The sequence below is a fragment of the Erpetoichthys calabaricus genome, chromosome 14 (genome assembly GCF_900747795.2).
Source record: "Erpetoichthys calabaricus chromosome 14, fErpCal1.3, whole genome shotgun sequence".
NCBI lineage: Eukaryota > Metazoa > Chordata > Cladistia > Polypteriformes > Polypteridae > Erpetoichthys > Erpetoichthys calabaricus.
The window spans coordinates 59830406-59849631 of record NC_041407.2 but is presented as its reverse complement, the minus strand read 5'-3'; the positions used below and the strand labels follow the sequence as shown (position 1 = coordinate 59849631).

The 19226-nt window shown below is 38.8% G+C and overlaps 2 protein-coding genes across 2 annotated transcripts in view; one reads left to right on the top strand and one right to left on the bottom strand.

Moving 5' to 3' along the window:
• The window catches only part of eif3i (eukaryotic translation initiation factor 3, subunit I), a 342432-nt gene that overhangs the window by 256649 nt on the left and 66557 nt on the right, over positions 1–19226 (bottom strand). The window lies entirely within an intron of this gene.
• Positions 1–19226, top strand: part of zgc:154055 (uncharacterized protein LOC556036 homolog) — a 66614-nt gene that overhangs the window by 1028 nt on the left and 46360 nt on the right. The window lies entirely within an intron of this gene.

Sequence of the window (19226 nt, the reverse complement as noted above, 5' to 3'; positions counted from 1 at the left end):
AAAGCAGGAATTGGGGATGGGTAATGGAAAAAGCAGGATATATGAACGTGACCTCCCTTGTTTGTTTAAAGTTTGTCATTTGCCCACACAAGGTCAATGCAAGCATTTGGCAGAGACAGAGTGACAGCACTGCTGTTGTTTGGGGCTGTGTTCAGTTAGCTGCTCTGCCTGATTGTTACTCCCAATTTTAACAATATATTGAGGTATAAAAGTATTCGTATACTTGGTACTTTTCAGTCTTTTGTTTAAAAATCTGTTGTTGTACATGATATTTGTGTAAAAAAATAGTATTTATAATGTTAACTAATGTGCAATAGCCTTGAAATTTTGAATCGTAATGCTAAATCAAAGCCGACACTATGCAATAATATGCTGGTAAATCTTAAACTGCCAGTGAAAATAATAAATACACAAAGAGAGAAATAGATTTGTGGAAACCTTAAGCTTATTGGTTGGGGGAATGTTAGCACAATGGTTTGCACTGTCGTTTCACGGATTCAGCATTGTGTGCAGCCCCTTGTGGAGTTTTCATGTACTCCCCAGGCAGACATAAGCTGTCCTCTCACATCGCCTAAGATGCCTGTTCTAGGATAATTGGCCTGTGTGTGTGAGAAGAGTCTGTGATGGAGTGATGTGTTCAGCAGGACAGGTTTCTTCTTATGCCTGAGGGCTGGCACCCTGTAATCCTGAGTTGATTTCAGAAGATTCAAGAATGTTACGTTACATTTTTCACCAAAGATGTATGCAGTCTGGATGAGGTCTACAATGAACATAATATTTGTATTTATAAAGATGAGTTTGGTTGACCATTATGTGTAATTCATTTGTAAAAAGAAGCATAAAAAGCTTCCTAACACTTGTGTTTTCTCGTTTACATTTATCTTATACATAAAGCTCAGTGTGTGTGTGTGTGTGTGTGTTCTTTATACAATTCCACATCCTTGGTGCAGTCTCTACAAACTTTGCACACATACTGTATCTCACTTTGTCAAGAAGGGACACAAGACTACTTCGATATATTGACCCTGGTATTTCCATTGGGGGTGTGGGTGCGTTTTTTTTTAACATGAGTTGCTGTATAAGGACAGTGCCATTTCTTAGATTTTGAGCACAGATATAAATTCAGTTATTTAATTTGTCTGTGGAGGGTACACATTAAATAGCACCAAGTTGGATAGTTCTGCCTTAAAGTTACTTACTGGGCCATGCTGGGTGCTGCTGCGCGTATATACATATATGAGGATGGCTTCCTGGGGGCACCTAGAATGGGTGCCTTATTTTAGTAGAGAAGAAAATCCGTGGTTTTTCATAGTATTAAGTTAACATAACAAAAACAAATACAGACTGGGGAGGACAGAGTCAAAATGACTACATATGAAGCAGCAAGATGCGACCAAGATATTATAATTTGTTAAAAAAGCATGACAGGAATGACTCTGTTGAGTTTCATAGCTGGCTTTCTAAATGCTCTGCCACTCTTTAAAACAGAAATGATTCTGTGGGCTTTTTTCTCGGTATTCAAAAATAAACAAAATCAGGAAGTTGCAGGAAAAATAGACAAGTTGCTCAATGTCACTCAGTTCTAATTAAAATGCTGCACACTTGGCCCAAGAGTACAATGTGTCTGACAACTGTTGTCTTCTAAAGGCAAATTAAAAGTTGCACTCAGCATTGACATTTCCACTGAGTTAATATTTTATTTCTATATTTCAGTTTGGAAACTCTTGTGTTGTAACTGCTGTGTCGCTGTGTGTGTGTGCACAGCAGTAGGCCTTGCTTAACCACTGTGTCAGTTGTACCTGTTTCCTCACACATACATCCTGAAGACTGGAACTGTACACTCGTCCAGTATGAACAAGGCTGAGTAAGTGAGTCAGTGTGCCTTGCGGTGGGCTGGCGTTTGTATACCCAGTTCCTTTAAAATCCTGCAACAGGTTCAGGAATAAAGCATTGACTTTAAACCTATGGCTTTAGCTAAGCTAACAGACCCCTCAGCCATTACATGAAATAACTAATAACAGATGAATATAGATGGTAGCACTGTGCTTACTGATGCCTCATGGGTTCATATCCCTGGCTCAGATGGTTTCTGTATGGAGGTTGAAATTGTATATTCTTCCAATATTTACATTCACATGTCAAGGGCAAGTATGGTAAACTGATTGGAGAGCCCAAGTTAGTCCTGTGGGTGCGTATACATGAGTGGCACTCCATGTAAGGCTTATTCCTTCCTGGTGCCCAGTGCTATCTAATAGGCTCTGCTCTGCCCCCTCAGATTGGATTAGGCAGGTTTGACAATGTAGGTATCTACTGTCAAATGAATAGACACGAGCCAGAAAAAGGTTTGGGGCAGCCTCCTGTATACTTGAACTTTGGCTGCAAATTTGAAAATTGATTGCACAATAGTACAGATTCGAGTCCAGAACAGAACTGCTTTGGATGAGACAAAGATGGCGGATTTAAAGTAAGGCAGAGGAAGTGATGTCATCAGGTCCAGGACCGGAAGTGATGTCATCGGGTCCAGGACTGGAAGTGATGTCATCAGGGTGGAATTTCCTGCAAGCTGATCTACAGTGGGAAGAGGGAAAGGATTAGCGCACTCCAGCACCCCCTGGTCTGGCGTGGAATTACCCTCATTCAAGCACTTCAGCTGCCTTCCAGTATGTGCATGTTTGGAAATAGAAATGCAGGACGGCATCTTGGTTGCAGTAATTAGTGTGGATGCCTCAGAGCTCCAGTGTCCTGCATTTTATTCCCAGCCTCATCACTGCGTGTGTGCCCTTTGCCAATTCTTCCCATGTTTGTGAGTTTTTCTTTTCCTCCCCAAATCCCAAAGACACACGTCCGACTAATTGGCAACTCCAGTCTGGCACCGTGTGAGAGTGTGTGTGCAGTGCGATGGACTGGCATGCCATCCAGGGTGGATTCCTGCCTTGCAGCTAACACTACCAAGATTGGCTTTGGCCCCAGTGATGCTAAATTAGATTAGGCAAATTCACAATTGTATGGATGGATTAATATCAAAGAATAGCTTATAGTAGCATTTTTTTATTTCATTTTTAAACAATACAGTTAAAGGTTTTCAGAATCATTATTGTCACGTGTAGAGAGTACAATGAAATTCTAACTTGCACATGGTAATCAACATTCAACACGTCACCATTCTCTGGTGCCATGATTAGTGAGTTTATAGTGCATGTATGAAAAATTCACCTGCTTGTTTATACAGTTTTTTGTCATACAACACTTAATCACAATTGATTTGTGTTTTATAATTGTATTTAATTTAGAATACTTTTCAGAGAGCCGTTTTCATTAAAGAGTCTTTTTCTGTTGATCAGTGTCAAAAATGCCAAATTAAATCCAATGGGAAGATTTGTTTTCCCCTGTCCACTCTTCATACCTGTATAATACTGGCATTAAAATATGAGCGGTAATCTTAAAAAGTGAATGGATGAACAGACATTTGTGTTGTCTTCCTGCTAAGCTATTCTGTTCAGTTTGTCCGTTGACCTGTGTGAGACCTCTTTGTTCTGTACTTTCTTTGCCTTTTTATCAATCTGATTAGAAATCTACAGGTCACAATACAAACAGCAGGTTCTGTTCTTTGCCAGATTAAAAGATGACGGAAATAAGCATTTGGAAAGATGAGTTCCATTAGTGAAAGTTTGGAGTATGTATCATTTTTGTGTGTCTCATTAACAAACTTTGGAAACAAGATATCAACAGTCAGGCGGTGTGACTATCAAAGTTAATTCTTAATTTAACTTTCTAGGACACATTTCTCAGAAGTCAGACTCAGAGCCCTTGAACATATCCTCCTTAATGAAAGGTGTACGTGTCTGTTTGGTTGCTATGTCTCTATCATTGCAACAGATGGCACATTAGAAACATTTGTAGTAATACATTGCTCTGCTTTTGTCATTCCAACAGATGGTGCATCATAAACATTAACACTGTTTTTACGAATCCCATACCAAATGGCATATAACAGAGACATATCCATTGCATTTGTCATTCCAACAGATGGTGCATCACAGACATTTCTAGTAATGCATTTTATGCATGTGATGCACCATCTGTTGGAATGACAAGTGCAATACATTTTGTTACTATATGCATTACAAAATACATTCCAATAGGTGGTGTGCTGAAAACACTAATGCTGAGGTCTGTGTTGAGTAGCCTACTTAGATTTCAAACCATCTTAGACAGATAGCACAGTCAGTTTAGAAATATGAATCAATAACAGGAAAAGTACAAAACCATAGCATACTTTCTTAGGGGAGGATGCTTGCTTAGGAATGGCATCCTATCCAGGGTTGATTCTTGACTTGCAGCAAATGCTGCTTGGATAGGCCCTTGTTTTCCGTAATCATTAAATACATAACCTGGTCAGATAATGGATGGATAGATTGCTAAACATATTGTAAGAGCCAATTTTAGAAAGTTAAAGTTTTGAGTTAAACTCATACATGTATTAATGTTTGCTTAATTTGAATAGAATATAATTTCTTCCATAGTCATAGACAATGTTATAGTCCTTTCCCCCTATAAGTTGGTAAGAGATAGAACCTCCTTGCTATAACTGAGAAACAGTGTGATAATAGATTAAGTTGATGTTTAGAACAGGTCCCAGTACATAGGGACTTAAAAGACCCATTTTCTACTCAGAGATGGGATAAGCATACAGTTTTCTGAACGTTTTGAAATGGTCCAGAAATGTTAAGCAAATAGTAACGATTTGAGATGTAACAAGATTTAAGCTTTCAACAGAACTTTTCTTAATAAGAATTTTCCTTCTTTTTTGTTATTTTAATTTTCTTTTTTGTGTGAACTGTTTTACTTTGAATTTTAACTAAACTTTTAAAAATGATGATATTTTGCCTGTGGAATCATTTCTACACGTCAGGCTTTTGTTGAATCACATTTTTTAAGTTAGAGCTGCTGAAGTTTGGTAACTTTGGAAAAACACAGCTACACATACAGTATCTTAAAATATAACAGAAATTAGGAGTACAAGACAAATGAAGTTAACAAGACATAGAAGTGTTTCAGAAGAAACTAAACCTCTGGGTGCCCTGGAGTGCCATGTGGCCTTTGGGTTCACTGAAGCCTGGTAACGTTTTTTCTACACAAATCCAGTTCATACCTTTACAGGTCTCACACCATCCTTGATTGCTATGATGTGTCTCTTTAGTGATATTTTTATCCATTTGTTTAAAAAACTGAAACATTTCCCACCATTGTGTGGCTGTGAATAAGGCAGTCAATCTGTCAACACCCCATATACTAAAATATGTATCTCTGGAGGATGTTTTGTTTTTAGTAATAAGCATTGTTTGTTACTGAAGACAACTGCAAACTGCTCATTGAAATTGCTTTAGTCAGGAAGGTTATTATTATTATTATTTATGTATTTTCCTAAACTACTTATTCACTTTAAGATCTCAAGATTGGAGCCTGTCACAACAGCATTAGGCACAAGACAGGAATCAACTCTGGGCATGGCACCAGTCCATCAGAGGGCACCCTCACAAAACACACCCACATGAGGCCAAGTTAAAGTCACCTGTTAACCTGGCCCGCATGACTTTGGGATGCATCAGGGAAACAGGAGTACCTTGAAGAAAACCCACACAGAAAATAGGTGAACTTTTCCTATGCCCAGACATTTTGTTCAGCATGAAATCCCACCAGACTGTATTTACCTTAGTAAACTGTATGCATCTCTGGGAAGACGACTTGTAAATAAGCCTTCACTGGCCATTTCAGGACTGGTTGTGACTAACACATGCATGATTTCTTTTTCTCTTTCTTTTGATCAGCGTTGAGAACCTTATCAGCTACTCCGGCAGACCATTTCGGAGATCGTCTCAGAATGACAGGTTTGGGTTCCAGCTTGTTGCTTGCATTGCTGAGCCGAGGGCTTCACTTGTACTGCACTCGTCTTTCCGTGTTTGCCGCACGCTTGGCTTGCAGCCATTAAAAGAGCTCTGCGCTGCAGTCTTAAAAGGAGAAATGAACAGTACTTTTATTTGTGTTATAACATTAGTGCTGGTAAAAGGTACAATGGAATGTTTTTTATGTAATCATTTGTCAGATATTTAATCCAGAAGTTTCCAGTCAGTTTCTTGTTGGACAAAACAAAACAGCAGGATGGAAGGAGTTATAGAAATAGAAGAAAAAAAAAACTGCACATCTGCTGTACTCTGCTTCTCCCTCAGGTCAAAGTCAGTTTATCATATATATTTCATTAAATAGCTTGAAAAAATAACAAACCCGTGGGGATGGTCAATTAGGATAAGTATTTAACTGAGACTTTAAAACACTCCACTTGGTAGATTTCCAAAAATCTGGACCTTCCCTTTAGACATCTGAGATTCTGCCAAAGGTTAATTAGCTCTTCAATCGAGGAAGTGTATATACATACGTCTTTATTATCTGGAAAAGAATTTTGTTGTGAATGTGTGCAGCTTTTCCAGAAGCAGTTCAGAATATAAACTGATTGTGCTGTTTTCTAGTTATAAACTGATTGTGCTGTTTTCTAGCCTGTCTTATTTGCTCAGGGGTATTTTTAGCTCCCCCTGTTCACCTCTCCCTCTCCAACTCCCCCCCCCCCCTTATGCTGAATTAGCCTCATAAAACAGTGTAATAGACAAAAAAACAAGATGAAGATTTGGGGATTCCACCCCGTATAGTTAGGTTTCTAAAACAAAACAATTCAGAAAACGAGCAGTCATTCAAAGTTGAGTCCTAACAAAGACTGCTAAAGAAGAGGAATGCTCAGGTTTTATAGTTGAAATGGAGGAAGAGGCGAGTCTTCAGGTGGAAGTGAAGTCAGTAGGGGTGTGAAATTCTGCTGGAAGTGGGAGGAGTTTTAGGTGGACTTTCCTTCTGGATTTCTGTGGAGAAGGATGAGCCAGACTCTGCGTTTTACTCCCACCTACGCCCTTAGACTGCTTCCCATGTGCACGTGTGTGACAACAGTGATGTTCAGAGAGCTGCAGTTCCCAGCCTGACTGACATGAAAAGGGCACCTAATGTGTTGTTAGTGACTTGTTTACATGAGTATGGCCTGGCGCCCTGGTATTTTACATAAGAGCCTTATTTTTAGTAGTGAATTTTGTCATCTTATTTTGTTGTCTTTAAAATTTGATTTCGACAAAGAATTGCTCCCATCTCTATAACACACACTCTTCCATTTGCCTTAAAATAATCGTCATCTTTTCCTGGTCGAATTCAAAAGGAACTGAATTTTATCACCTTATACAAAAAAGGATGCCAGTATAACTAACAAATTAGATATAATTAACTAAAACTCACTTGTTTAAAGAAAACAAGTGGTAATGTGAGGTGAGACACAAAAAATAACTGGACTGTGTTTGGGGCTTTCCTGGAAAACCATCTGGAGGTCGGCCAGACGTGAATCATAGAACTATATCCCCTCCTACATGCCCTCTCAAACCGTCGACCGACTACGTATATCCTGTGAAGAGTCCAGTCAGTATTTGCACAACAATCGCTATGCGAGTTGCCACAATAATGTCAGGTGAAAAAAATCAGACAACATCAAATTTGTCACGAATGTTCTCTTTCTCCATAAAGCAGTTTTTGACTAACAAAAACATTCCTGTCCTCGATCATCTTCCCTATTCGCTCAGTTTAGCTCCCTGTGAATTTTACTTGTTCCCGAAAATCAAAAGTGACCTGAAGGGAACATATTTTTCTTCAATGGATGAAGTGAAGACAAAAATAGCAAGGCTGTTGAAGAGCCTCAAGCAAGATGACTTCCAGCACTGTTTCAATCAATGAAAGATACGTATGGAGCGGTGTAGAGATCAGAAGGGGGAGTATATAGAAGGTGACAATGTTTAGAATGCTGTAATTCATCAATAATTATTTTTTTTTAACCAATCCGGTTATTTTTGTTTCTAAACTCATATTAATGCTTTAGGCTATCACTTTAATGCAGTGGAGTGCATTTTCTTTCTGCCATGAATAGTTTTCTCATTGTAACAAAGTAAGCTGACTCAGATAATTCATGGATGGAGGGATGGTAAGTTATGAGGGGCGTTCAATTATAAACAGGAATTTTCATGCACTGTTCTTATTAAGAGTGCAAGGTAGACATGACTCCTTGGACAAACACATGCAGGTTTGAACTTGTCGTAAGTAGTGCTAGCCGCTCTTTCCTCCTTTCCTGTCAGTTGTACTCAACATGTGGGTGCAGGAGGTACACAGTAGTGTTGCACAGCGAATTGTTTTAAAATTTTTGAGAAATGAAGGAGTCATTCCATGTCAGATTTATTCGAAACTTAAAAATTACTTGGGGGATGAGTGTCTCTACCAGTCTAGAGCAGGGGTCCTCAATCACAGTCCTGGAGGCCCACAGTGGCCGCAGGTTTTTGTTCTAACCCAGTTTTCTTAATTAGAAAGCAATTCTTGCCAATAATTTAATTTCATGGCTTGTTAGTGCTTTAATTCTGCTATGTCAGGTCATTCTCATATCCTAGATGTTCTTCCCCTCACTAAGGATATCATCCAAATGATTTGAAGGCTAATATGGAGAAGTAATTCTCAGTCCTTTACTTTTTTCTCTTTACTTTCCTTCCAAGTATTTACTTAAACCCAATAGTGCATGATAAATAAACACAGGTGTAAATGGTAACAAGCTAAATGGAGAAATGCTGGTCTTATTTTGTCATTTGCAGGTTATTGCTAATAAAGAGCAATTAAAATCCAGGAATACAGCTGTTTAAGACTAAAATAAGCAATAAGGGTTCAATATCTTAACAAGCGAGACAACTAAAGTAAAGCAGAAGTGTCACTTGAGCAGTAAGTGCTTCTTATTAAGCAATCGGGTTGGAGCAAAACCCTGCAGCCACTGCGGCCCTCCAGGACTGTGATTGAGGACCCCTGGTCTAGAGTGTATGATTGGTGCAAATCGTTCAGAGAGGGACTATCACGTCTTTGGCCCACTTAAGGAATTTTTAGAAGGTAAGAAATGAGGAGGTTATTAACGCTGTGCAAGAGTGGGACAACATGCAGTCAAAAAACTTCTACTCTTCTGGGATGAAGAAGCTTCCTGAGTGCTGGATCAAGTGTATTGTAGTGGCAAGAGACTACATAGAAAACCAGTTTGTAAGTCGTTTCATTGTATTCAGTAAATAAAATGTGGCTCATAAATTCCTGTTTGCATTTGAATGCCCCTCGTATATTCATTTGGCCTTCCATTCAAACAAAAAACACGGGATGTTCACAAGAAATGAAATGATTTACTTCATGAAACAGAAGTACATAATAAGCAAGAATAGTTGTGTCACATATCTGAAATATTAAAATGTATGTTTCAATTAAAATTTTTGAAATCTAAATATTCCTGTTTGTAATAGAAGGGGGTCATTTTTCACCCTGTGATAAAGGTCCATAGAGGGCTATACTGTATCTCTAGTAAACAATCAAAAATAATTGTAAGCACTGACCTTGAAATAGTCTAAAACAAGGCTTATGTTTGAAATGTGTAATTTTTAATCTTTTGAGAGGGACTCTTAGAGAGCTAGGACCACCAGCTAAAGAATGAAATATCAAAAATATTATATTTGTGATCAGCAACCTTGAAATAGCATAAAAGGACACTCCACATGCCTATGTTACAGAGCTCCATTTTTCTGAAGTTTTATGAAAAGGTGTAACTTTGACCCCTCGTATCCCATTAGGAGATAAACCCCTGGGGTCGGTTGATGTGACATGCACAGCTTTAAGTTCTTCTGATTATTTTTGCTGAAGACACCTATTGGTTTGCTCTTTATTATAAGGGTGTCATTTCCTGCACATAATATGAGCCAAAAATGGTTTTAAAAGGAGTTTTTTGTTTGGTCTAGATGGCCAAAAATAGGAGGGGACCCCAAAAAAGCCCAACAACTTGCATAGCTAAATATCAAGATGAATTAAATGGTATATCATATGTGGGTTTTTTCATATTGGTGAGTTGGACCAAAAAAAACAAAGTGATTTTGAAGTGTTATGAAGTCAAAAATTCCTTGGGATGTTACTCCATTACAAGGCACATACAGTCAGTCACGTGTAACTGACCAAACTTGCACATGCCAGTATTGGGGAGAGATCAGATTAAAAACAAGTGGTCATGTAGTGTACGGCAAACACCTCAACCAGTGCTAGCGTTATAGTTAGTCAGCCTAATGTGCCCACTTTCTTACCCATTACCAGAGAAATTTAGGGGTAACTTTGGGGTACCAGGAGAAAACCAGGAAAAACTGCAAACTTCACATAGGCAGTGACCAGGCCAGTCTCAATTATTGCAATAACAACAATATCTGTTCTTGTGTAGCCCAGACTAACACAAGGAATACCTCAATTGGCTTTAACAAGTACCGTTTTTGACAGCCCCCCAGCCTTGACTCCCAAAAAAGACGAGAAAAAAAATGGTAGAAATCTTGGGGAAGAGAGACCCCCATCCAGGTAGGTCAGACATGCAATTGGTGTCAATATAGCAATATATAAAGTGTTACAGCACTTACAGTGCCTTCAAGTATGCGGACCCCTTCACTTTTTTCACATTTCTCTATGTTGCAGCCTTGTGCTAAAATCATCTACTAAATTTGCAAAGATTTCTAAAATCCTGTATTCACTTTGTCATTCAGGGGTACTGAGTTTTGTTTGGCGAGGTGAAAATTAAATTTTACAGATTTTATCATAAGGCTACAACGTAACAACATGTGAAAAAATGAAGGGATCTGAATACTTTCTGAAGGCAACTTAAATAAAACAGGAGAATAATATCAGCTGCCATTACACCCCGTCCTTTCTTAGTGTTCAGCATTCTTATGCTGACAGTGATACAAACAATAGCAGGCTCTGCTTTCTCTTGATATGAAAGAGAAAGTGACAGTCCAACAAATCTCTCTTACCTACAGTATTCAAAGTTAGATTAACATTAAAAAACATAATAAAGATAATGAAAATGATCCAAACCCTTGTGTTTCTGTACGCATGTCCAGCTCTGGCTACGCAGCGCCAATTGAGTTCCAGCTTCTGCACTCAATTTCATCCTTGCTGGACTGCAGGGACGAGATACATAAGGAGGCCTCTGTCTTGCATTTCTGAGCTGCGCCGCTGTCTGCTTTGTTATTTGGATTTCTGTTTGTCATGGAGTGCTGCTCCCACTCTGTTTGTCCGTCACTGTGCACAAAGCTACTGCCATTTGCCCTGCATACTATATCCTGTACATTTATTACTGAACTTGTATTTTGCCATTTTTTCTTTCACAGATGGCAGTATTCATTAGTTGTGATTTCTTTGATCAAAATGTGAGGAGCTTACTCTTATTGGTATTGTGGACTGTAGGGTCTGTTTATGTGACAAAAGCAACTCCCAGGAGATAAAAGGTGTTCTATTAAGAAAATAAAAGAAAGGGATGATTGCAGAAAGAACTCAAAGTAACAAATGAATAATAAAACTACTGGTCCTCTATGTAAGGTTTATCCATCCATCCATTTTCCAGCCCGCTGAATCCGAACACAGGGTCACAGGGGTCTGCTGGAGCCAATCCCAGCCAACACAGGGCACAAGGCAGGAACCAATCCCGGGCAGGGTGCCAACGCACCGCAGGACACACACAAACACACCCACACACCAAGCATACACTAGGTCCAATTTAGAATCGCCAATCCACCTAACCAGCATGTCTTTGGACTGTGGGAGGAAACCGGAGCGCCCGGAGAAAACCCACGCAGACATGGGCAGAACATGCAAACTCCACGCAGGGAGGACCCGGGAAGCGAACCCGGGTCCCCAGGTCTCCCAACTGCGAGGCAGCAGCGCTACCCACTGCGCCACCGTGTAAGGTTTATGCAAATAACAATTCATATTTTTTATTTTTTTTATTTTTGCATTTTTCATTGTGATGTCACAATAGGTGCAGTTTTGTGAATTTTATTTTCGTAGTTGCAGGGTTTTTGAAAAATCAAGTTGCTATAATGGTAAATGTTTCTGGGCAAGCATTTCATGATGTCAGCCACATTGTTAAGGATGGTGTCACGGATTATTGCAAAAAAGTATTTACTATATATACTCGTGTTTAAGTTTTCCTGTGGATAAGTCAGGGCTTGATTTAACCATATAATTTCCAGTATTTTATAATGTCAGTCGTACAAGTTGAATGTGGAAAACTCACGCTATTGGTCCAAGAGATTATGATATGCTGATGCTGATGCCCACCTGAGAGTAACCACGGAGCACACTGCCTTTTTTTCTATGTATTGTGCCTATGTGACCACACGGTAATACCTGAACCATTCTCTGTCTTGTGCTTTTTGTATCTCACACCCTCATACACATTAAAACGTAAGAGCATCCCTTATCTACGATGGAGCATTCCACCAGAAGAAAATATAAAGCTCGTTTTAAATTGAAAGTTGTTGAAGTGGCAAAAGAAATTGGTAACTACACTGCTGCAACAAAATTTGATATGTCTGAGAAACTGGTGCAAGATTGGAGGAATCAAGAAGATGTACAAAAAAAAATCTAAGTGTCGTATTTTTGAATGGGCATATAAGTCGGGGTCTGATTGTATGATCAATTTTTCCAGTTTCAAGACCCGACTTATAGGCGAGTATATACGGTAGCTGATAGGTCTGGTTATGACTTTGCTTTTGTTGACCACTTTTAGTCTTGGGAGACTTGACAAACAATCTTCTTACATTTAATTATTCTGACTTAGGCTACCTCTGTAATGCCCCACAAATCCTCTGCCACTTGATCTGTTTGTTTGGTCCATTGGGACTTTCACTGAAAGCTCCCAGCAGTCATGACTTTCTGCCCACTTATTATCAGGTATTAAAGCTCCATACACTGAATGTGGCGCCTAAAGCACTGATCCCTTCACAAGACTCACTTCCATCTTCCAGTACATTTTCGGCACTGTTCCTGTTCTCTCTTCCTCCTTCCAGTTGAGTCCTTGTTCAGCTTTTCTCCTGACTTTAGGTTTAATGTCTTTTTGGTCTGAAAAGCTTTTAAACCTCAACTGGAACCACTTCAGCTCCTCGCACAATGATTTCCAGACCAGATGTCAGTTACTTTTGGACCAGCAACAACAGGGTACAGCGCCAAATTTATTGGCCTTATGTATTCCTGCTACTCCACTCCTCATATTGGTCCTAAAGTGTCAGAGGAACAGTCCTTCAGTTATAAAATTATTATAGAATATGTTGTAAACTGCCATCAAAATGCCATAATGGGAAGGAAAACATTTAAAAACCCTGGCCAAAAATACAAATTATTTTATTTAATTAGATAAAGTTAATAAAGGTGCTGATTTATAAAAAAAGAAACTCAGACATTAATAGCTAAGATAACGTAATAACCTAAAATTAAGTAATACTATATAAAAAAGAAGAAAAAAATCAAAGAATTCAGGGATACAAAAGCTGCATTAAGAAGGCAAGTAGTACTGTGATAAATGTATACATGCCAAGCCAAGATCCAAAACGCAAGGGCAAAGAGTCAAAACACTTTATCAAGTAAAAACAAAAAGGTCTAAAGACTGCAAAAACTTACAGTAAAAGGGAGCACCACCCTTGTTAAGAACTAGACTTCCCAAGGCACACAAGTCCCAAAAAAGCACTTCCAAAAATGCCCACTAGAGGGAGATATACTGCCAAACCCTGGCTAGATAAACAGGCAAACACGAAATCTTTATAAAATTAAAAATGTTTTATTTTTCACAAAATGCTGTGTCACACAGTGAAGCTCCATGGAGCTCAAGAAGCAAAGGAATTAATTGCCCTAAAATGTGGAGCTAATCCTATACAAACAAAGTCCCAGTGCACAATCCAATAGCCAAAGCCAAAAACTGAGCAAAGGTTCAAAAATCTAGAAAACCATTAGACACAGCAAAACATAAAAACTCACCCACTCCAGAGTGCATTCACAATGAACCGCCAGGAACTGTGGGAGAACCTGCAGATTTATATTGCAGAGGGCAGTTCCTGGCGGTGACTGTCAGGTGTCCACACCTCTAGGGGACCACCCACAAAATATTTGGGACATAACAAAGGTAGCTGAAAGACAACCCTGACCTGTCTCTAGTTTATATAGCTCTCAGGTGCTGTGGTCAAGACTAGTTACAACACCTAATTAGGGGTCTGGTCCCACAGCTAAATTACTATAACTTAAAGGAGTACCCCAACCAAAAAATATATTTTTATGTATGTAGTATATATAATGATGGGCAAGAACATTTTTTAATGTCATGTTTTCATGTAGAACAAAGAATAATAATTCCAGCTCAAGAGAAGCCATGGAACAATGCATACATTGTTGTCTTACAGTTCTTAAATGGGGTCTTTGACGACTGTGAACTCATCTTCAAGTATTTGTCTTCGACAGATGCTTGATGGGATATGTTCTGTCTGTCCATTTTCATACTTGTGTCAGTGATGCTGTAACAGGTTTTATAGACTCTAAGACAAGAAGCAGAGGTTTAGGGTATGTCCGTGACCTCATATAATGACAATAAATCAAAAAAGAATTGATCTTTTTGCAAAGATTATAATAGCATCTTTTACACTTTAAAACAGACAGTCAGGTGAGCTTGAATTTGAGGCAAGGGCTTGTCTGGCAAGAAAGTGTAGGAAAGAAGGAGAGAAAATCGGCAGTATCATTAGTGAGACAGGAGAGAGAAGGAGAAAGGTACGAGGCCAGGGACTGAATAGTGTGTCTTGTGGAGACAGGGCCCAGAGTGTTTATTGTTTTCCCGTTATGTGACCTGGAGAACCCTTTTCTTATAAATAATAACCTCTTGTTACTGGACTTTGTGGTGTCTGTGGGTCATTCTAAGTGAGTGGTCTGTTCGAGAGATCCCTCCCTCTAGATATAATGGGTAAGCAGATGAACCACCCCATCGGATTACAAGGTTTCAAAGGCTAAAAATGTTATTGTTTAATATTTTATGCACTTTGAGTATTTTTCCCTTGGTTATTTATTTTTATAGTTTGGGTATGTAATAAATGATTTCTTTTTGTGTAGGTTAGGCTACTAGCCTATTCTGGTTAGGAATGCCACTACATCTGAGCATGGGAAAGGCGCTATATAAATAAAATGTATTATTATTACCTCCCATGTTACAGTGGACAGATATACTGTATGCAGTAGACAGTGAGCCTTAGTGGAGTTTGTGTGACAAAAAGTATGTTGTATGGCTTATGCCAGTTTTGCTTTTCTTTAATTTTAAGGAGCTAAAAAGTCCATTGCACCACCTTGGATTTGGCCTACAGTACCTTGAATAAAGTTGTACAAAGTAAGGTCAATTTCCAAAAATGAAATGAGGTCCTCCCCAGTTCTGTGTTTGTGGTGAATTGAGTCTAGGTCCAGGATAAGTGTCTTGCTGCAGTTCAGGTAGTGATGAATCCCAAAGAAAGGAATAGTTCTGGGGCATCAATCAATCTACCGCGGGTGGATCCTTTTTAACCATCATGTGGTTTAAATCCCCCAATCCACACACACCTTTACTTTTCCAAGCATCCTAAAAGAGGCTGTTGATTCAAGACGTATAGCACTTGTTATGTTAGAGTGCAAGTTAAAGGAATAATGACTCGAAGGCCATTAAAGTGGAAGCCCACTCTTTAACATATTATTATAAACGTCTATGCTGTTATGCCACACGCATTTTTTAGATCTGTTGTTCATATTAAATAATCTGATGTGACCAGCACATAGTTTTCTCCAAATTTACAACATGACAACAAAAACAACATTTATTTATATAGCATATTTTCATACAAATGATGTAGCACAAAGTGCTTTACAAGATGAAGAAAGAAATAAGAAAAATATAAAAATAAGATTAGGCAATACTAAGTAACAAAAAATAAAATAAGGTCTGATGGCTAGAAGGACTGGAGAAAACAAACAAAAAATTCTCCAGGGTTCTGAGACCACCCAGCCCTCACTGGGCATTCTACCTAACATAAATGATCTCAGTCAGTCCTCATGGTTTACAGGCTTCATGTGGAAAAATGATCATTTGGACCTCTGGCCTTCGATCCATCAATGTAGGGACAGCACGGTGCTTTGTTCGGGTGGTGGTTGTGCAGATCGCCACCACAGAAAATCGGAAAAAGAACAGCAGACAAAATAGGGGTTAGTACGGATTGTGGAGATATGATAAAAATAATAATTAAATGCATATATGGAATATCAGGGTTACACTACCGTGGTGGGTTGGCACCCTGCCCGGGATTGGTTCCTGCCTTGTGCCCTGTGTTGGCTGGGATTGGCTCCAGCAGACCCCCGTGACCCTGTGTTCGGATTCAACGGTTTGGAAAATGGATGGATGGATGGGTCACACTAAAATGAAGCTATGAGAGAGCCATGTTAAAATAATGAGTTTTTAGTATTTTTTTCTACCATATTAGCCTGGCAAATTTCTATCAATAAGCTATTCCAGATTTTAGGTGCATAACAGCAAAAGGCCACCCACCTCACCACTTCTTTTAAGTTTAGCTCTTGGAATTATAAGCAGACACTCATTTGAAGATCTAAGGTTACGATTTGGGGTGTAAGGTGAAAGACATTCTGAAATATAGGATGGAGCGAGATTATTTAAGGCTTTGTAAACCATAAGCAGTATTTTAAAGTCAATTCTAAATGGCCCAGTTTAACCAGTGTGGTGACATCAAAACTGGAGAGATGTGTTCGGATTTTCTTTTCCTAGTTAAGATTCTGGCAGTTGCATTCTGACTAGTTGCAGTCAATTGATGCCTTTTTTGGGTAGTCCTGAGAGGAATGGCATCATGACTGCAAAATACTGTACAAATTTACAAAAATATATTCAGCACCCCTACAGCACTTGAAAATTTTGAACTGTAAAAAGCTCAAACTTTGCGTTTTGGATTGAACTTAAAATTTACAAGAATGTTTTTAAATGTTTCCCAAATAAAAATCCTAAATGTTTAGGTTTAATTTTGTGATCTTGTAATAAGTAGTTTGACTATTGTTAGTACTTTAACAATTCAAAGCTTAAAAGTTGGAATTCACACAAAGAATAATCAGGTTTTAAAATGAATGAGTACAAGTTGTCCTCACAATTTCAATAGAATTGGTCCATTCATTCTCAGGTTACAGTGTTCACAAAATCTTTACCAGACATAAAAACCCTGAAATACAAACATTATAAAATGTGCTTTTCTGTTGTAAACCAGTAGTTTTAATTGGTGAAACATGCCAAAGTGTTTTTTTGTAGTGAATATGCTGTGTTTGCCCAGTGACTTGACTCACCAAATATTTTCTTGGAAATTCTCTGTGCATCCATCTTACACATACCATTTTTTTTCCCAGCACCCCATGATGATTTGCAAGGCCAGCGTGAAATCACAGATTTGTAGGAGCCAATGCTGAATGTTACAAACCACTAAGTAAATAGTTTTGGTCCTAGTAGTCAGCTAAAATAAGCGGAAAACGTGCAAATACACTTAAACACAAAATGTGCATGCAGAAAGAAACTGGAAAGTGTTGGTACATTTGTACCTTAAAGGTAATGTCTATTTGTATGGACATGAATGTGAGCTGTATGTAATATGTGAGCCTACCCCTTCAATAGTATTTACCCAGCGTGCTGTGCAGTTGATGCAAACCAAAAGAAGTGAAGAATCCATGTGCTGTTTTGTTGTGCTTACAGTATTTAGTAATAGCGGCAGTGAAGAAGCAAAAGTGTCAGAAAAAATAGAAACAAAGTGTATGTTTAAAGGCGAAGTGAGTTCAGTGGGGTTCACACGTCACTAAAAACCAATGGTCAACTTTGTCATGAAAACAATATGAACAGTATATTGCTTTCCATATATGAAATATGTAGAATGTAAAAATAATACTTTAATAGCCATTTGATAGCAGCCCCTCTGCTCCCTATGTAATCGTGATTTAAACTCCTTAACAACACAGCAGTCTTTTTAAACTGAATGTGTAAATAACTTTTTCTCAATAATTATTTCAGCTGTCCACAATTAAGTCACATTCACTGGTTACAGTTTGAAATGCAGGAAGTAAAGAATACACAAGTCCTCATCTTGGCAGGTTATTTGGAAGTGATCAGTTTGCACTTTAGCATTGTGCTTATTTCCTGTGTTGGGGACAATAATAGAATGTGCTGCTTTGCTCAGCCTCCTGTGAAAATGAAAGAAAATGACTAAAGAAGATGTGATAGACTTGCTTTGGCAAAAGGAGTTCCTTTTCTGTGGTAGAAAATGGAGAGGACAGGTCTTGTGCTGTGTTTACAAGGTGCCAGTGTAAGTGTGTGAGAAGCTGTACTTTTAATCGGTTGAAGAGTGGTGAGTACCTGCTACCAGAAAAGCGTTAACAGGCCTTTCAACCTGTATGTGCAAATAATCACTCATAGATATGTTATTTATTAAAAAGTGCATTATAGTCTTGAAAGAATAGACCAGGGGTGGCCAACTCCGATACTGGAGAGCCACAGTGCCTACAGGTTTTCATTCTAACTCTTTTCTTAAATAGTGACTAGTTTTTGCTGCTAATTAACTTAATGTAATTTATTTGATATTTAAGACTCAGGACATTAGTGAGACCAGCTATGTTATATGGTTTGGAGACAGTGGCACTGACCAGAAAGCAGGAGACAGAGCTGGAGGTGGCAGAGTTAAAGATGTTAGAGCTGCCAGGGAAGAGGAAAAGAGGAAGGCCTAAGAGAAGGTTTATGGATGTGGTGAGAGAGGACATGCAGCTGATGGGTGTAACAGAACAAGATGCAGAGGAGAGAAAGATATGGAAAAAGATGATCTGCTGTGGCAACCCCTAACGGGAGCAGCCAAAAGAAGAAGGAGAAGAAGAGTCAGACCCTTTAAATCAGGGCTGAGCAACTTCAGTTCTGGAGGGCCACAGTGGCTTCACATTTTTGTTTACAAAACATGAGAAGTCATTCATTTCTGATGAGGGACTTATTGCTCAAGTGACATTTTACTGGTTCACTTTATTTGTCTCGCTTGTTAAGATTTTGAGCCCTTAATTGCTTATTTGAGTCTTAAACAGCTGTATTCACTGTTTTTTCTCAGGGGTGTTCAACTCCGGTCCTGGTGGGCCGCACTAGTTGCAGGTTTCATTCTACCCATCTTCTAAATTATTCAGCCATTTTTTGCTGCTGATTAACTCTCTTTTGCCTTCGTTTTAATTGACGTGACTCAGACACCTTAGTT